This window comes from Pseudophryne corroboree, chromosome 6 (genome assembly GCF_028390025.1).
Source record: "Pseudophryne corroboree isolate aPseCor3 chromosome 6, aPseCor3.hap2, whole genome shotgun sequence".
NCBI classification, from domain to species: Eukaryota; Metazoa; Chordata; class Amphibia; order Anura; family Myobatrachidae; genus Pseudophryne; species Pseudophryne corroboree.
In genome coordinates, this window is record NC_086449.1 from 183,888,262 (window position 1) to 183,906,579 (window position 18,318).

Below are 18,318 nucleotides of genomic sequence, written 5' to 3' on the forward strand. Positions count from 1 at the left end.
CTGCATGGAGGCTCTGGCTAGAGCCATTAGGCAGAACCCGGATATCACTGGCCTGAAGGTGGGAAACGAACATAAACTTGCATTATTCGCGGACGACCTTCTGGCGATCGTCACAAATCCTGCTGTTTCCCTGTCTGAGCTTATGAAAGAATTTGCACGCTTCGGAGCATTGTCCAATTTCAAGATTAACCATGCTAAATCAACGGCCCTTAGTATCTCCCTCACCACAGACTTAGTTTCGTCCCTAAAGATTACATTCCCATTTGCCTGGCACCCCTCACATATTAAATACTTAGGCATTCTGATCCCCTCCTCCCTCTCGAACACTGTCGCTCTGAACCACATTCCTTTACTGCGAAAACTGCGTAAGGAAATGTCGCAGTGGCTCCAACAGAAGTTCTCCTGGCTAGGCCGTATGAACATTGTGAAAATGAATGTCCTGCCACGACTGCTTTATCTTTTTCAGACTATCCCCTTAAAGCTCCCCCATCAGTTCTTGGCAAATGCGCACAAGGCGATCAGCCATTTTGTTTGGAACGGCAGAAAACCCAGGTTTAAACACTGCTACCTATTTTTAAGGAAAGCTCAGGGGGGCCAACAACTGCCCATGGTCTCGGCGTACTATCAGGCTACAATTTTGAACAGGGTCCTAGATTGGTCACGGCCTGGTGCCGGCTCTAAGCAGTGGGTTGACTTGGAGAAACGGTCCTCGGGTCTACACTTACAGGCAGTACCCTGGCTTGGAACCATTGGCCGCTCCTCACATCTGACGGTTGGGCCCACCTTGGTTCTATGGAGAACACTGAGATTTAAAATGGGCCTTTCCTCATCAACTTCCTTGCTTCTCCCGCTCCTTGACAACCCGCTGTTTGGACCAGGTATGGGTGGTGGTGTGGCCGCTAGGTGGAATAGGGTAGGCTTGACTAGAATTACACATTTACTCTCTGGAGGGAAGATCAAAGCTTTCAATGACATTAGGGAGGGAACTGATATTCCTGCGACTGACTTCTGGTTTTATCTTCAAGCTCGCCATTTCATTTTATCTCACAGGACAGCTGCTGCATTGACTGGTAGTCTTACCCCTTTTGAAACAATGTGCTCCCAATCTTCAGAACCCTCACATGTCGTGTCTGGTATTTATAAGATATTACTACAGGGTCGCTATCCTGGCGACCCCGCTTTCTGCGCAAAATGGGACGCAGATCTCAGACCCAGAGGGATACACATCAATTGGCAGAAGCACTATGAAGTTATGTCCCGTTGCTCCACAAGCTTAGAAGTTATTGAAACACAGTATAAAGTGCTTACTAGATGGTATCGCTGTCCCTCCCTTCTACATAAGTTTTATCCCTCAGTATCCCCCTTATGTTGGAGATGTGGAAAAGAATATGGCACCCTTCTTCATATATGGTGGGACTGTCCCCTGATCACTACCTTCTGGAACCAAATAATCCAAATATCCTCCAAGATCTTGGGGTTTCAGGTGCCTACTGGAATTGACTTCTGGCTGCTCTCCCACACTACACTTCCACTGGCAAAGTATAAACACTCCCTTCTCAAACACCTCAATAACGCAGCAAGAGCTGTGGTACCAGTCCATTGGAAGTCCCGGGCCCCCCCTCAAATATGGGAATGGTTTCAGCGCATAGAATTTTATAGATCAATGGAAGATATTTTTCATTCAGTCCTTGACTCACGTGCCGATTATGTCGCCACGTGGTTCTCTTGGATGGAGTTTAAATCTACCTCTACTTACAAAGACCAGATCCCACTAGATTCAACATGATGCCGCTTATATGTGTAACTCGCTTTACTATGTGGAACCCAAACTAATATCCAATTTAGATTGATTAGCTCGCTCACCCCCCCCACCCCCCTGATTCTGTTCCCATTTCCCCCCTCTAACCTCTGTCTTGTTTTTTGTGTAGATTTTGGATGTTGTATATTTTACAGATATATTAACCCATGTATTTCTGCACTACACGTCTAGTTGTACTTTTGATAACGTCCTTACTTTCTCTGTAAAACCAAAATAAAGAATATATAAAAAAAATTCTTTTGAAATTTGATGGATTGGACCCGGACACCCCCCTCTGGTATTCTAAATGGCTCCCTGAACTGTATGCGCTCGAGGGGAGGGAAGTTTGGGCCCCTAAATCAGTGATTTCCATAAATCACCTTTATACGGATAATACGCTCAAATCCTTCCAACAACTAAAAGATGAGTTTAATTTGCCTAACTCCTATTTTTTTAGATACCTCCAGCTCAGACATGCCTTGCAGTCCCAATTCACCAATTCCCCCCCTAAAATTATACCATTTCCCATTAAGACCTTTGTAAGTATGCTGGGTCGAGTTAAGATGATTTCCCATGCTTATGGTTATCTACTCGCCAAACTCCATATAGATCCTTTGACACGTCTCCGTGTCAAATGGGAGCAGGATCTGGGCCCCATAGATGAAGAGAACTGGGCCCTTGCTTTGGAAACTCCGTGCACGGTTACCAAATCCATCAGGTATCAACAGATACAATACTTCCTTTTGCATAGAATATATATGACCCCGGCCAGACTGGCCAAATTCGGGACGGGTCGTGTGGGTGACTGCCCTAAGTGTGGGATGACTGCAGGTACTTTTTGGCACCTCATTTGGGATTGTCCGGTGTTGCGGGCTTTCTGGGCGGGGGTCGGATCGATTCTGGGGAACACAGGGGTGGACGAGGCCATGCTTACTCCGCAATTTTGCATCCTGGGAATGGGTAGCTCTGACTTTGTGTCTGGTCCAGAGGGCCTATATGCTCGCAACATATGTGCAATGGCGAAGGTGAGCATTGCGAGGCTATGGATGGCCCCTAAGGGCCCTACACTCCCCGCTCTTAAGGCACTAATAAACGACACTGTTTTTAAGGAACGATACATTTATATGAAACACAATGCCTCCGCTAAATTTGAAAGAATTTGGTCTCCATGGCTGGAATCCATATACTCCGTCCCAGACCCTACAACTTAATGGTGATAGGGTTACTAACAGGTCCTGGATTTGCCAAGTTATGATCTTCTGGGGCCATAGGCTTCCCTCTCACCCAATGGGTTGTGAATGAGAGAGTGGCTCTGTGCCCATCTGGACAGGGTAGGATTTAGAGTGCTAGTATCCCCCAATGCGTCCTCTTCCCCATAATGTTTTTTGTCTCTTTGTTTTTTTATTTTTTTTATTTCTGGGGTTCTCTGTGTTTGGTTTCTGATTGTTTTCTTCTCTTTTAAAGGGTTTTACTCGGACGGGTTGTCCGTAAGTGTTATATTTGAGGGGGGGGGGAAACAAAACAAAAGTATAATGTGATTTCATGAATACTAGAGTGTACGGATAATGCAAAATAATGGTATATATAACTGTACATTCCTATGCGCCTATGAGCAAATGACATAGTTTGAAAATAAGTCGAAAGTGAATGCTGTTCCCCGATGAGGACATGTCATTACGTGTTTAATGTGTTCCTGTTATGCAATGTCTGTATGCAAACTACTCTCCTTCGAAATAAAAATACTTTATTTAAAAAAAAAAAACTCAGCTAAATTCCGCATGCATATGAACCGCAATGCGCAGGCGCATCATGCGGGTACACAGAGGATTTGTGCTGGGCGATGGATTTAACGAAGAATCCATTCGCACAGCCTATCGCAAGGTGATTGACAGAAAGAGGGCGTTCATTGGTGTCAACTGACCATTTTCTGGGAGTGTTTGGAAAAACGCAGGCGTGTCCAAGCGTTTGCAGGGCGGGTGTGTGACGTCAATTCCAGGACCAAAAAGTCTGAAGTGATCGCAGCGGCTGAGTAAGTCCAGAGCTGCTCAAAAACTGCAAAAAACTTTTTTGTGCCGTCGGCTGCAAAAGCGTTTGCACACTTGCAAAGCGAAAATACACTCCCCCCATAGGCGACGACTATCTGATCGCAGTGCTGCAAAAAATTGCTAGCGAGCGATCAACTCGGAATGACCCCCTATGTGCACTGCATGGGGGGCAGATTTAACATGTGCAGAGACAGTTAAGGGCCCCATACACTTATACGACATGACGGTCCATCATGTCGTATAAAATTTCATCCAACCTCCCGGCAGCCTCCCCGCTGGTAAGATAGTATTAGATATATCGTATGCAGTTTTTTTTGCATACGATGTATCTCTTACTATCCTATCTATTTACTGCGGGATCCGACATATCACGAGTGCAGCACTCATGATATGTCGGATCTAGGGGGATCTGATCCAATACCCACGGGAAAGCGCATCGAATTGGGGGAAAAGCACCCCGAAAATGCCCGATTTCACCCAATATATTGGGCCGAAATCGGGCATAATCGGCCTAGTGTATGGGGCCCTTTAGATTTGGGTGTGGTGTGTTTAAACTGAAATCTAAATTGCAGTGTAAAGGGCCCCATATATCTGAGGCTGAAGTCGGATGCAGTTCCCCTGAACTCCCCCGGAACATTCTCGGGAATGATCCCATACAATTTTGTACTTTTCTGCTATTTTTGCATAAGATATATCGCATGCGATTGATGAAGCCGCTATAAATTGCATATGATATCTCGTATGGCATACAATTTTACCATAAGATATATCTGATTGGCTGAATTAGAGGGCTAGGTGGGCTGGGAGTGTCCTGAGAATGCCAGTCAAACTTCCCTGTGATATATCACATGCACAAAAAACGCACTTTTTCCATCCAATTCCGATATATCATTAGTGCAGCAACAACAACCTAGGGGCTCCAATCTGATGCTCACGGGGCCGCGCAGTGGATCGGATTGGATGTAAAACACTTACAATTTGACACCCAAAAGGTCGAAATTGCATGAAATTGTGCAAAATCGTTGTAGTGTATGGGGCCCTTAAAAATAAAGCAGGCAGTATTTACTCTGCACAGAAACAGAATAACCCGCCCCTTCCCACCCAGTGACCGCCTCTGCCTGTCAATCAGGCAGAGGCGATCGCAGGGCTAAGAAAGCCGTCAGCTGTCTGGCATGCGCCGCATGCGCAGTTCATACCTGATCGCTGCTGTGCGACCACTAAACAAATTAGAGGCACTTACAAAACCAGGGAGTAGCAGGCTAACCAGGTTTACCACAGTCTGTCTCCCTGCTACACATTTTAGAGTAGTCTCCTTCCACAAGCAATATAGAATACTCTACTCTAGTCATACTGATCATCTTTGTACCAGATGTGTCCTTTATAACAATGCAACCCAACTAGTTACAAATAAACACAATACGTACATTAAGCTAAAGCCTACAGTATGATGGTCTATTAAGCAGCAGTGAGCAGTAATGTATAGCTTTTACCTGACTTTCTGTCCTTGTGGCTCATCCACAGATTTAGGCATTTTTCTATGCTACAAATAGATAATGTAAGTTAGCATTTCATATACAGCCTTAGGGACACTTAAGAAACACTGTGCTGAATACAATGACTGAATTAGTTTATCCGCCACAAGACCAAAATTATTACCTGCATGCCCATCAGGGAACTATTGGAGCTGGAGATGATGTTGTGCGATCTCCGGAATGCCTCAATGAATCGTGGCAACAATCTATCAGTAGCAGAAAGAATATTAATTAATTACCAAAAACAAAGTTCATAATGACTGAGCTAAGAAACACCTGTGGCTGATCACTGGACTTCAGCACAGTATATGCTGCTAGTAACAAGAACCAAATAATATGTATAAATATATATATATATATATATATATATATACTGCATATATAAAACTATACATAGCAAATAACTCCCCTCCCCCCCATGGCTCTCATTGATCATTTAGCTTAGAGGTAGGGCTGTAACACACTACCCAGTTTTCCCTGGATGGCAAAAAGCCTTTTTGCCATCCGGCAGAGTCTTTCACACACAACGGCTTTGAGCCGTGTGTAATGCTGTGCGTATGCGCAGCAGCAGACATGGCTTTAAAAAAAAAAACGTTGTGTGTGAAAGCTCCCCTTCACACACGCGGTTCTCTGCCTTCAAAGACGGCACGGCCCCGGCACGGCAGCCGGACCTTCCAGTGGATATTTCCGGCTGCAACCCGGCAGCCGGGCCGGGTCCGTGCAGTGTGAAAGGACCCTACCCCTCACACTGTTAATTACAATACCGGCACAGGAAAAAGCCATCCGGCTTTATCCCGCCGGCGCGTGTGTTACAGCTCGTATAGTGTTCTGTTTTGCACCACAGTTTGGCTTCAGACTAATGGAAGTATATAGAATGCACAGCACTGCTGCACTCTCTGGTACAGTTACCAACAAGAAAAGGGACTGTGGTCGTCCGCACAGGATTAGTAGCCGATTACCGTTGTATATATGATAGTTATTCAGCCCATATGTTCATGAATATTACTATATAGATGGGCTACCACTTATACTCTTAAATGTTACATACTAGGACCAGAAAAGGAAAAAGAAACATTTGCTGTGTGGTAGTGTACCAGGGGTATTTACATGAGAATTAAATAGTTGTTAAAATTAAAATGTCTTCATTAGTGTCAAGTTTAAAAAAAATGCCAGCGGCCCTATGAAAATTCTAAAGCAAAAACAAATCAAAATAAATAAATAAGTAAAAAAATGATATAAGATATTAAAAAAAAAGCTATGTACTTAACTGCTGTCAGTAAATACAGAAGGACCAGTCATATCTTAATATGTAACTTACACATGTTCACATAATAAGGAAAAGGAACATACAACATATATCATTGATTGAGTAAAACTATGAAGGTTCAAGTTGGCATTTACTGAATTACCTCCCATCAGACCTGCCCATATGTCCCTTTCATCATGCTCTTCAGATGTCCCCTCATGCACCCATCCATACCTGCCCACATGTTCCTAAGACCTACCCACGTGACATTCATGTGCCCCTCTGATTTCCCTACATGCCCCTTAGACCTCCAGACATGCCTCTTACGTGCCCCTCCATCCTCAACATAACATGCTCCTCAGACTTCCCCACATGCCCCATACATGCATGGACATAAAATGAAAGAGACCACCACACACTCACCTGAGGCTCTCAAATGCAGAGGGTCCCCTCTGCATGGGCCGACTTAATTTTTGGCGCAGATCTTGTGGCTGCCTTAATTTCTGGCGCAGATCTTGTGGCCAAATTAATTTCTGCCGCAGATCTTGTGGCCGACTTAATTTCTGGCGCAGATCTTGTGGCCAACTTAATTTCTGGCGCAGATCTTGTGGGCCGTGAACCATTCCCCCTGCAGGGGGCTCAAGTGTGCTCACACCATTGTGTGGCTGTGAGGGAGATTTGGGGTACTCAGCGCTGGCTCCCTCTGCACAATGTGCATATCCAGCTCTGCGCTTTCTCCATTTCCCCATGCTGTACTCCTTGTCTAGGAGAAGCACAGGACAGGAGGGGTTAATATAAGTTTAGCAGGATCTCGTGTAGCTACAATCAAAGCTGCTGCCAGCACCTTCCTATCTGTCCAACGAAAGACAAGATACACTGGAACAGGCAAGGCATCATGTCCCATAAGCATTATGATGTCACAGCAGCCTCCAACTGTCATTATGGCATCTGCAGGCCATGGTGTGCTGTTGCTGTGATGTGTGAAATTCAGTTTAAAATGTCTTATACATCCAGTATTAAAGTCGTTTTACAATATAGCAGCTTGATGCCAGTTACGGCATTGTTACATTGTATCACATACAATTACACAATAGTGTTCCTAAGGGGTGTATTCAGTAAGTGTCGGAAGCTGCCGTCTTGTCGGAAAGACGGCAGCTTCCGACAGTGTTAGATCGAAAGGGGTTCCGACCTATTCAATGCCTGCTGATTTTTCCTGACAAGTCGGGAATTCCCGACTTGTCGGAAACCACGTGGATTGGCGGAATATCCGTGGATCCACAAGCTTTTGTCGGAAATGCGGCCAAATCCGCAAAAGAGACAGCGGGCGGGTGAGGAGAATGGAAGAGGAGATGGAGCAGGACGTGAGACAGATGAGGAGGAGACGGGTTGTGACCTACAGTGCCGGAACCTCGCATGCTGGAGCCGGGTGGAAGTGCCGTGAAGTCTGGCAGCGGCGCCCCATCCTCCTGCTACGCTGCTGCATAGGTGTTCCCTGCTCTCCCCACTGGAGACGCCTGTGAATATGTCCTTTCCGACAATGTTATTTCGACTTTTAAAAAATTCGGATTGGCATTATCAAGAATGGGCAAATCCGACGTTGGCCGTTCATTGAATCGAATTTGGCCGTTCATTGAATACTGCTTTGCCGGATCCTTTCCAACAATGCTTGTCGGAAAGGATCCGACAAGCATTGAATATACCCCTTAGTATCACACACATAATCATACATCAGTGTTACATGGTATCACATACACATTTAACATCGGTGTTACACATTATTATCAAAGTACAGTCATTTTATTATTTACCAAAATAGGGATTGTGATGAAGTGCATCAGCATATTATACATAGTTGTGGATTGTTTTCAAAGGTTTAATTTTATCATTTGCCGTTTAGCGTATATTCAATGTTATAGAAAATACATTTACTTTTAAAATAATTTATACCAACATTAGGGGCCTACGTCAGACCTGATCATAGCAGCAAAGGTTGTTCTCTAATGGGCAAAACCATGTGCACTGCAGTGGGGCAGATATAACATGTGCAGAGAAATTGAGATTTGGGTGAGTTATTTTGTTTCTGTGCAGGGTAAATACTGTCTGCTTTATTTTTACACTGCAACTTAGATTTCTATTTAAACACACCCCACCCAAATCTAACTCTCTCTGCACATGTTATATTTGCCCTACCTACAGTGCACATGGGGGGTCATTCCGAGTTGTTCGCTCGGTAAAAATCTTCGCATCGCAGTGATTTTCTGCTTAATGCGCATGCGCAATGTCCGCACTGCGACTGCGCCAAGTAAATTTGCTATGCACTTAGGAATTTTACTCACGGCTTTTTTATCGTTCTGGCGATGGTAATGTGATTGACAGGAAATGGGTGTTACTGGGCGGAAACAGGCCGTTTTATGGGCGTGTGGGAAAAAACGCTACCGTTTCCGGAAAAAACGCAGGAGTGGCCGGAGAAACGGAGGAGTGTCTGGGCGAACGCTGGGTGTGTTTGTGACGTCAAACCAGGAACGACAAGCACTGAAATGATCGCAGATGCCGAGTAAGTCTGGAGCTACTCAGAAACTGCTACGAGGTGTGTAATCGCAATATTGCGAATACATCGTTCGCAATTTTAAGATGCTAAGATTCACTCCCAGTAGGCGGCGGCTTAGCATGAGCAAATCTGCTAAAATTCACTTGCGAGCGAACAACTCGGAATGACCCCCATGATTTTGCACTTTAGAGAACAATTTTGCTGCTGCGATCAGGTCTGAATTAGGCCCTAGGTCTTTTAGCAATAGGCTTTCCCATAGATTAGTTTTCTCACTTGGCAAGGTGCCATCATTTTTGTATATTAAATTATAGCTTTAGTTTTACACACGCTAGCCAGTATGTAAAAGTAAAGTTAAAAATCTTTTTCATCATTTTCTTAGAAAGATGAAATGTGTGTGTCAGGTGCCGCGCGTCTGTGTGTGTGTGTGTGTGTCAGGTGCCGCTCGTGTACGTACGAGTGTGTGTGTTAGGTGCCACACGGGTGTGTCAGGTGCCGTGCGTGTTTGTCTGGTGTTGCACGTCTACATATGTGTGTGTGTGTGTGTGTGTCAGAAGCCACTCATGTACTCATGTGTGTGTCAGGTGCTGCGTGTGTACATGTGTGTGTCAGGTGCCACGCGTGTACGTACGTGTGTGTGTCAGGTGCCACATACATACGTACGTACGTACGTACGTATGTGTGTGTGTCAGGAGCCACGCGTGTACGTACTTGTATGTCAGGTGTCGCTCATGTGCGTACGTACTTGTTGTGTCAGGAGCCACGCATGTACATACTTGTGTGTGTGTGTGTGTGTGTGTGTCAGGTGCCACGCGTGTGTGTGTGTCAGGTACATGTGTGTGTTAGGTGCTGCGCGTGTACGTACCTGTGTGTGTCAGGTGCCGCGCGTGTACGTACGTGTGTGTGTCAGGTACCACGCGTCTACGTACATGTGTGTGTCAGGTGGCGCGTGTACGTACGTGTGTGTGTCAGGTGCCGCGCGCGTACTTACGTGTGTGTGTGTCAGGTGCCGCGCGTGTACGTACGTACGTGTGTGTGTGTGTGTGTCAGGAGCCACGCTTGAAACGTACTTGTGTGTGTGTGTGTATGTGAGGAGCCACGCTTGTATGTATGTGTGTGTGTGTCAGGTGACGCGTGCGTACGTACACGTGTGTGTCAAGTTCCGCACGTGTACGTACACATATGTGTGTCAGGTGTCACGCATGTACGTAGACGTGTGTTTCATGTGTCGTGTGTGTATGTACACGTGTGTATGTGTCAGGTGTCGTGCGTCTACGCACATGTGTGTTCCTGTATGTGTGTGTGACTGTCACGTGCTGCACGTGTATATGTGTGTGTCAAGTGCTGCGCATGTATATGTGTGTGAGTGGCAGGTGCTGCGCATGTGTGTGTGAAATTGCAGGTGCTGCGCGTGTATGTGTTTGTTAGGTGCTGTGAGTGTATATGACTGTGTTTCAGGTGCTGTGTGTGTTAAATGCCACGTGTATATATGTGTGTCAGGTGCTGCATGTGTATGTGTGTGTGTGTCAGGTGCTGCATGTGTATATGTGTTTCAGGCGCTGCATGTGTATATTAGTGTGTCAGATGTTGCGCGTGTATGTGTGTGTGTCAGGTGTTACAAGTCTACAGTATGTGTGTGTGTCATGTGCTGCGCGTGTATGTGACAGGTGTTGTATGTGTTAGGTGCTGCGCATGTATATGAGTGTGTGTCAGGTGCTGTGAGTGTCAAGTGTTGCGAGTGTATATGTGTGTGAGTGTCAGGTGCTGCGAGTGTATGTGTGTGTTAGGTGCTGTGCGTGTATATGCGTGTGTGTTAAACGCCATGTGTGTGTGTGTGTGTGTATCAGTTGCTGCATGTGTATATTAGTGTGTCTGATGTTGTGCTTGTGTGCATATATGTGTGTCAGTGCTGCCTCTGTTTGTCAACTGTTGCACGTGTATATGTGTGTCAGGTGCTGCATGTGTGTTGCCCCATGTTATCCCCCTACACACATACCGAGCATTCTGGATCTGCTCTCACTCCTGAGGAGCGCTGTCTTCCACAGATGCTGGAAGGTTGTCTTTTGCTGGAAGAGTTCTTTGACGACTCCTGTCAGCATGCATTGCTTGTCTGACTGCAGGTCAGTGGTTCCCCTCACACCCCTATATAAAAAAAAATATATTTTATATATATATATATATATATATATATATACCAAACAGAAGAGGCGGCACTCGAAGTCAGTAAACAAACGTGAAGTGTATTGTCATAAGAGCGTTGACGTTTCGGGGACGTGCTCCCCTTCCTCAGAACAATTTAACAATGTGCAAAAACAGAAATAAATACCCACTTACCCCATGGGCCTCCCCCACCGCCGTACGTCCCCTGTCACGATCTCCCGCACACTCCGGTGTGTCTTCCTCGTTTCCGGCGGAGGGGCGGAAGTGACATCGTCCGGCCTGGCGTGGTCACCATGGCAACCTGTTGTCATGGTACTGCGCTGGACTCTCGCGATGCCTCCTGCTCCCTCCCGCCTACTCGAAATGTCACAGCTTTACTGGTTCTATTACTCGCAGAATTGAATTCATTGACCCACGTGACAGCGGTATTAACCAAACTGAATTTCTGTTTTTTGCTGGACTTGAGCAGCCTATTTCTATCCTGTGCTACAGCTTTTTTTCTGGCATTCCCCAACAGTGAGGATGGATATCCCCGCTGTCTAAACTTCTCCTCCATCTCGTCTAACTGTTTATCCCTCTCATCCTCGTTACTATTCACCCTACACACTCTTAAGAACTGTGAGTAGGGTAAACCTTTCAGAGTGGGGACCAGGTGAAAACTGTCATGGCACAGGAGAGTATTGCCATGATTTTTAATACTAAATATAGCTGAGTGGTTATATGCTTATTTTACACTATACCTGTTCTTAAGTTTGTTTTGTCAGAACAGCCTAACTGATATTGCACATGTTTTATTTAATGTGTTTAACTAAATGTTTGTATTTTTATGTTTATTTACACAGCGTCACCCTGGTTACGAGCCGAGCCCCCGCTGTGACATTTCGAGTAGGCGGGAGGGAGCAGGAGGCATCGCGAGAGTCCAGCGCAGTACCATGACAACAGGTTGCCATGGTGACCACGCCAGGCCGGACGATGTCACTTCCGCCCCTCCGCCGGAAACGAGGAAGACACACCGGAGTGTGCGGGAGATCGTGACAGGGGACGTACGGCGGTGGGGGAGGCCCATGGGGTAAGTGGGTATTTATTTCTGTTTTTGCACATTGTTAAATTGTTCTGAGGAAGGGGAGCACGTCCCCGAAACGTCAACGCTCTTATGACAATACACTTCACGTTTGTTTACTGACTTCGAGTGCCGCCTCTTCTGTTTGGTATTATCCTGGGGGAATCCCCCGGTGGGAAGGCACAGGAGCAAGTATTTCGTTGTTGAGCTGTCTCAGCGGAGTGCCGGAGTCACCATCTTTGTGTATATATATATATATATATATATATATATATATATATATATATAATAATAATTTACTTACCGATAATTCTATTTCTCATAGTCTGTAGTGGATGCTGGGGACTCCGTAAGGACCATGGGGAATAGCGGCTCCGCAGGAGACTGGGCACATCTAAAGAAAGCTTTAGGACTAACTGGTGTGCACTGGCTCCTCCCCCTATGACCCTCCTCCAAGCCTCAGTTAGGATACTGTGCCCGGACGAGCGTACACAATAAGGAAGGATCTTGAATCCCGGGTAAGACTCATACCAGCCACACCAATCACACTGTATAACTTGTGATCTGAACCCAGTTAACAGTATGATAACAGAGGAGCCTCTGAAAAGATGGCTCCCAACAATAATAACCCGATTTTTGTAACAATAACTATGTACAAGTATTGCAGACAATCCGCACTTGGGATGGGCGCCCAGCATCCACTACGGACTATGAGAAATAGAATTATCGGTAAGTAAATTCTTATTTTCTCTAACGTCCTAAGTGGATGCTGGGGACTCCGTAAGGACCATGGGGATTATACCAAAGCTCCCAAACGGGCGGGAGAGTGCGGATGACTCTGCAGCACCGAATGAGAGAACTCCAGGTCCTCCTCAGCCAGGGTATCAAATTTGTAGAATTTGGCAAACGTGTTTGCCCCTGACCAAGTAGCTGCTCGGCAAAGTTGTAAAGCCGAGACCCCTCGGGCAGCCGCCCAAGATGAGCCCACTTTCCTTGTGGAACGGGCTTTTACAGATTTTAGCTGTGGCAGGCCTGCCACAGAATGTGCAAGCTGAATTGTACTACAAATCCAACGAGCAATAGTCTGCTTAGAAGCAGGAGCACCCAGCTTGTTGGGTGCATACAGGATAAACAGCGAGTCAGATTTCCTGACTCCAGCCGTCCTGGAAACATATTTTCAGGGCCCTGACAACATCCAGCAACTTGGATTCCTCCAAGTCCCTAGTAGCCGCAGGCACCACAATAGGTTGGTTCAGGTGAAAACGCTGGAACCACCTTAGGGAGGAACTGAGGATGAGTCCTCAATTCCGCCCTGTTCGAATGGAAAATCAGATAAGGGCTTTTACAGGATAAAGCCGCCAATTCTGACACGCGCCTGGCCCAGGCCAGGGCCAACAGCATGACCACTTTCCATGTGAGATATTTTAACTCCACAGATTTAAGTGGTTCAAACCAATGTGACTTTTGGAACCCAAACTACATTGAGATCCCAAATTGCCACTGGAGGCACAAAAGGAGGCTGTATATGCAGTACCCCTTTTACAAACGTCTAAACTTCAGGGACTGAAGCTAGTTCTTTTTTGGAAGAAAATTGACAGGGCCGAAATCTGAACCTTAATGGACCCCAATTTCAGGCCCATAGACACTCCTGTTTGCAGGAAATGTAGGAATCGACCCAGTTGAATTTCCTCCGTCTGGCCTTACTGGCCTCGCACTACGCAACATATTTTCGCCAATTGCGGTGATAATGTTTTTGCGGTTACATCCTTCCTGGCTTTAGATCAGGATATGGATGACTTCATCCGGAATGCCTTTTTTCCTTCAGGATCCGGTGTTCAACCGGCATGCCGTCAAAAGCAGCCGCGGTAAGTCTTGGAACAGACAGGGTCCTTGCTGGAGCAGGTCCCTTCTTAGAGGTAGAGGCCCCGAATCCTCCGTGAGCATCTCTTGAAGTTCCGGTTACCAAGTCCTTCTTGGCCAATCCGGAGCCACGAATATAGTGCTTTCTCCTCTCCATCTTATCAATCTCAGTACCTTGGGTATGAGAGGCAGAGGAGGGAACACATACACTGACTGGTACACCCACGGTGTTACCAGAGCGTCTACAACTATTGCCTGAGGGTCTCTTGACCTGGCGCAATACCTGTCGAGTTTTTTAATCATGTGGACGACTTCTGGGTGAAGTCCCCACTCTCCCGGGTGGAGGTCGTGCTGAGGAAGTCTGCTTCCCAGTTGTCCACTCCCGGAATGAATACTGTTGACAGTGCTATCACATGATTTTCCGCCCAGCGAAGAATCCCTGCAGCTTCTGCCATTGCCCTCCTGCTTCTTGTGCCACCCTGTCTGTTTACGTGGGTGACTGCCATGATGTTGTCCGACTGGATCAACACCGGCTGACCTTGAAGCAGAGGTCTTGCTAAGCTTAGAGCATTGTAAATGGCCCTTAGCTTCAGGATATTTATGTGAAGTGATGTATCCAGGCTTGACCCTAAGCCCTGGATATTCCTTCCCTGTGTGACTGCTCCCCAGCCTCGCAGGCTGGCATCCGTGGTCACCAGGACCCAGTCCTGAATGCCGAATCTGCGGCCCTCTAGAAGATGAGCACTCTGCAACCACCACAGGATGGATACCCTTGTCCTTGGTGACAGGGTTATCCGCTGATGCATCTGAAAATGCGACCCGGACCATTTGTCCAGTAGGTTCCACTGGAAAGTTCTTGCGTGGAATCTAACGAATGGGATTGCTTCGTAGGAAGCCACCATTTTTACCCAGAACCCTTGTGCATTGATGCACTGAGACTTGGTTCGGTTTTAGGAGGTTCCTGACTAGCTCGGATAACTCCCTGGCTTTCTCTTCCGGGAGAAACACCTTTTTTCTGGACTGTGTCCAGGAAACAGAAGACAAGTCGTCGGAACCAGCTGCGATTTTGGAATATTGAGAATCCAATCGTGCTGCCGCAACACTACCTGAGATAGTGCTACACCGACTTCCAACTGTTCCCTGGATCTTACCCTTATCAGGGAATCGTCCAAGTAAGGGATAACTAAAATTCCCTTCCTTCGAAGGGATATCATTTCGGCCATTACCTTGGTAAAGACCCGGGGTGCCGTGGACCATCCCTACGGCAGCGTCTGAACTGATAGTGACAGTTCTGTACCATAACCTGAGGTACCCTTGGTGAGAAGGGTAAATTTTGACATGAAGGTAAGCATCCTTGATGTCCCGAGACATCATGTAGTCCCCTTCTTCCAGGTTCGCAATCACTGCTCTGAGTGACTCAATCTTGAATTTGAACCTCTGTATGTAAGTGTTCAAAGATTTTAGATTTTAGATTTAGAATCGGTCTCACCGAGCCGTCTGGCTTCGGTACCACAATAGTGTGGAATAATACCCCGTTCCCTGTTGCAGGAGGGGTACCTTGATTATCACCTGCTGGGAATACAGCTTGTGAATGGCTCCCAAAACTGCCTCCCTGTCAGAGGGAGACGTCGGTAAAGCCGACTTTTGGAAACGGCGAGGGGGAGACGTCTCGAATTCCAATATGTACCCTTGAGATATTACCTGAAGGATCCAGGGGTCTACTTGCGAGTGAGCCCACTGCGCACTGAAATTAATTGAGAACGGGCCCCCACCGTGCCTGAGCTTGTAAGGCCCTAGCGTCATACTGAGGGCTTGGCAGAGGCGGGAAAGGGTTTTCTGTTCCTGGGAACTGGCTAATCTCTTCAGCCTTTTTCCTCTCCCTCTGTCACGAGCAGAAAAGAGGAACCTTTTGTCCGCTTGCCAACAAAGGACTGCGCCTGATAATACGGCGTCTTATTTTGAGAGGCGACCTGGGGTACAAACGTGGATTTCCCAGTTGTTGCCGTGGCCACCAGGTCTAAAAGACCGACCCCAAATGTCCCCTTTCAAAGGCAATACTTCCAAACGCCGTTTGGAATCCGCATCACCTGACCATTTTACTGGTAGAATTGGACAACGCACTTATTCTTGATGCCAGTCGGCAATATTCCGCTGTGCATCATGCATATATAGAAATGCATCTTTTAAATGCTCTATAGGCAATAATATACTATCCTTATCTAGGATATCAATATTTCCAGTCAGGGAATCCGACCATGCCAACCCAGCACTGCACCTCCAGGCTGAGGCGATTGCTGGTCGCAGTATAACACCAGTATGTGTGTGAATACATTTTTGGATACCCTCCTGCTTTCTATCAGCAGGATCCTTAAGGGCGACCATCTCATGAGAGGGTAGAGCCCTTGTTCTTACAAGCGTGTGAGCGCCTTATCCCCCCTAGGGGGTGTTTCCCAACGCACCCTAACCTCTGGCGGGAAAGGGTATACAGCCAATACTTTTTAAGAAATTATCAATTGTTATCGGGGGGAAACCCACGCATCATCACACACCTCATTTTATTTCTCAAATTCAGGAAAACTACAGGTAGTTTTTCCCTCACCCTTTTTGGTGGTACTCGTATTATCAGAAATGTATAAAACATTTTCCATTGTCTCAATCATGTAACGTGTGGCCCTACTGGAAATCACGGTTGTCTCTTCACCGTCGACACAGGAGTCAGTATCCGTGTCGGCGTCTGTATCTGCCATCTGAGGTAACGGGCGCTTTAGAGCCCCTGACGGCCTATGAGACGTCTGGACAGGCACAAGCTGAGTAGCCGGCTGTCTCATGTCAACCACTGTTTTTTTTTTTTTTTTTTTATACAGAGCTGACACTGTCACGTAATTTTCAACAGTACATCCACTCAGGTGTCGACCCCCTAGGTGGTGACATCACTGTTACAGACACTCTGCTCCGTCTCCACATCATTTTTCTCCTCATACATGTCGACACAAACGTACCGACACACAGCACACACACAGGGAATGCTCTGATAGAGGACAGGACCCCACTAGCCCTTTGGGGAGACAGAGGGAGAGTATGCCAGCACACACCAGAGCGCTATATATATATATATATACAGGGATAACCTTATATAAGTGTTTTTCCCCTTATAGCTGCTGTATGTTTTAATACTGCGCCTAATTAGTGCCCCCCTCTCTTTTTTTAACCCTTTCTGTAGTGTAGTGACTGCAGGGAAGAGCCAGGGAGCTTCCCTCCAACTGAGCTGTGAGGGAAAATGGCGCCAGTGTGCTGAGGAGATAGGCTCCGCCCCCTTTTCGGCGGCCTTATCTCCTGTTTTTCTGTATATTCTGGCAGGGGTTAAATGCATCCATATAGCCCAGGAGCTATATGTGATGTATTTTTTGCCATGTAAGGTATTTTTATCATGTTTTATTGCGTCTCAGGGCGCCCCCCCCAGCGCCCTGCACCCTCAGTGACCGGAGTATGAAGTGTGCTGAGAGCAATGGCGCACAGCTGCAGTGCTGTGCGCTACCTTATTGAAGACAGGAACGTCTTCTGCCGCCGATTTTTCCGGACCTCTTCGCTCTTCTGGCTCTGTAAGGGGGCCGGCGGCGCGGCTCCGGGACCCATCCAGGCTGGGCCTGTGATCGTCCCTCTGGAGCTAATGTCCAGTAGCCAAGAAGCCCAATCCACTCTGCACGCAGGTGAGTTCGCTTCTTCTCCCCTTAGTCCCTCGATGCAGTGAGCCTGTTGCCAGCAGGTCTCACTGAAAATAACAAACCTAAACTAAAACTTTCACTAAGAAGCTCAGGAGAGCCCCTAGTGTGCACCCTTCTCGTCGGGCACAGAAATCTAACTGAGGCTTGGAGGAGGGTCATAGGGGGAGGAGCCAGTGCACACCAGTTAGTCCTAAAGCTTTCTTTAGATGTGCCCAGTCTCCTGCGGAGCCGCTATTCCCCATGGTCCTTACGGAGTCCCCAGCATCCACTTAGGACGTTAGAGAAATATATATTGTGGAAAGCGACATTCAGGGCACAGGGGACTGTACTGAAGGGAACAACAAGCAAGG

The 18,318-nt window shown here is 46.8% G+C and overlaps 1 long non-coding RNA gene across 2 annotated transcripts in view; it reads right to left on the reverse strand.

Annotated features, from left to right (window-relative positions):
* Nucleotides 1–18,318, reverse strand: part of LOC134935115 (uncharacterized) — a 110,481-nt gene that overhangs the window by 17,301 nt on the left and 74,862 nt on the right. The window contains exons 1-3 of one of the 2 annotated variants that reach the window (XR_010179911.1): nucleotides 11,163–11,293; nucleotides 5,500–5,581; nucleotides 5,334–5,383 (exon numbers count right to left, since the gene is read on the reverse strand). This is a non-coding gene — a long non-coding RNA (uncharacterized LOC134935115). Of the gene's footprint in view, nucleotides 1–5,333; nucleotides 5,384–5,499; nucleotides 5,582–11,162; nucleotides 11,294–18,318 lie in introns of those variants that run through there. The other variant, XR_010179910.1, reaches the window with a different exon arrangement.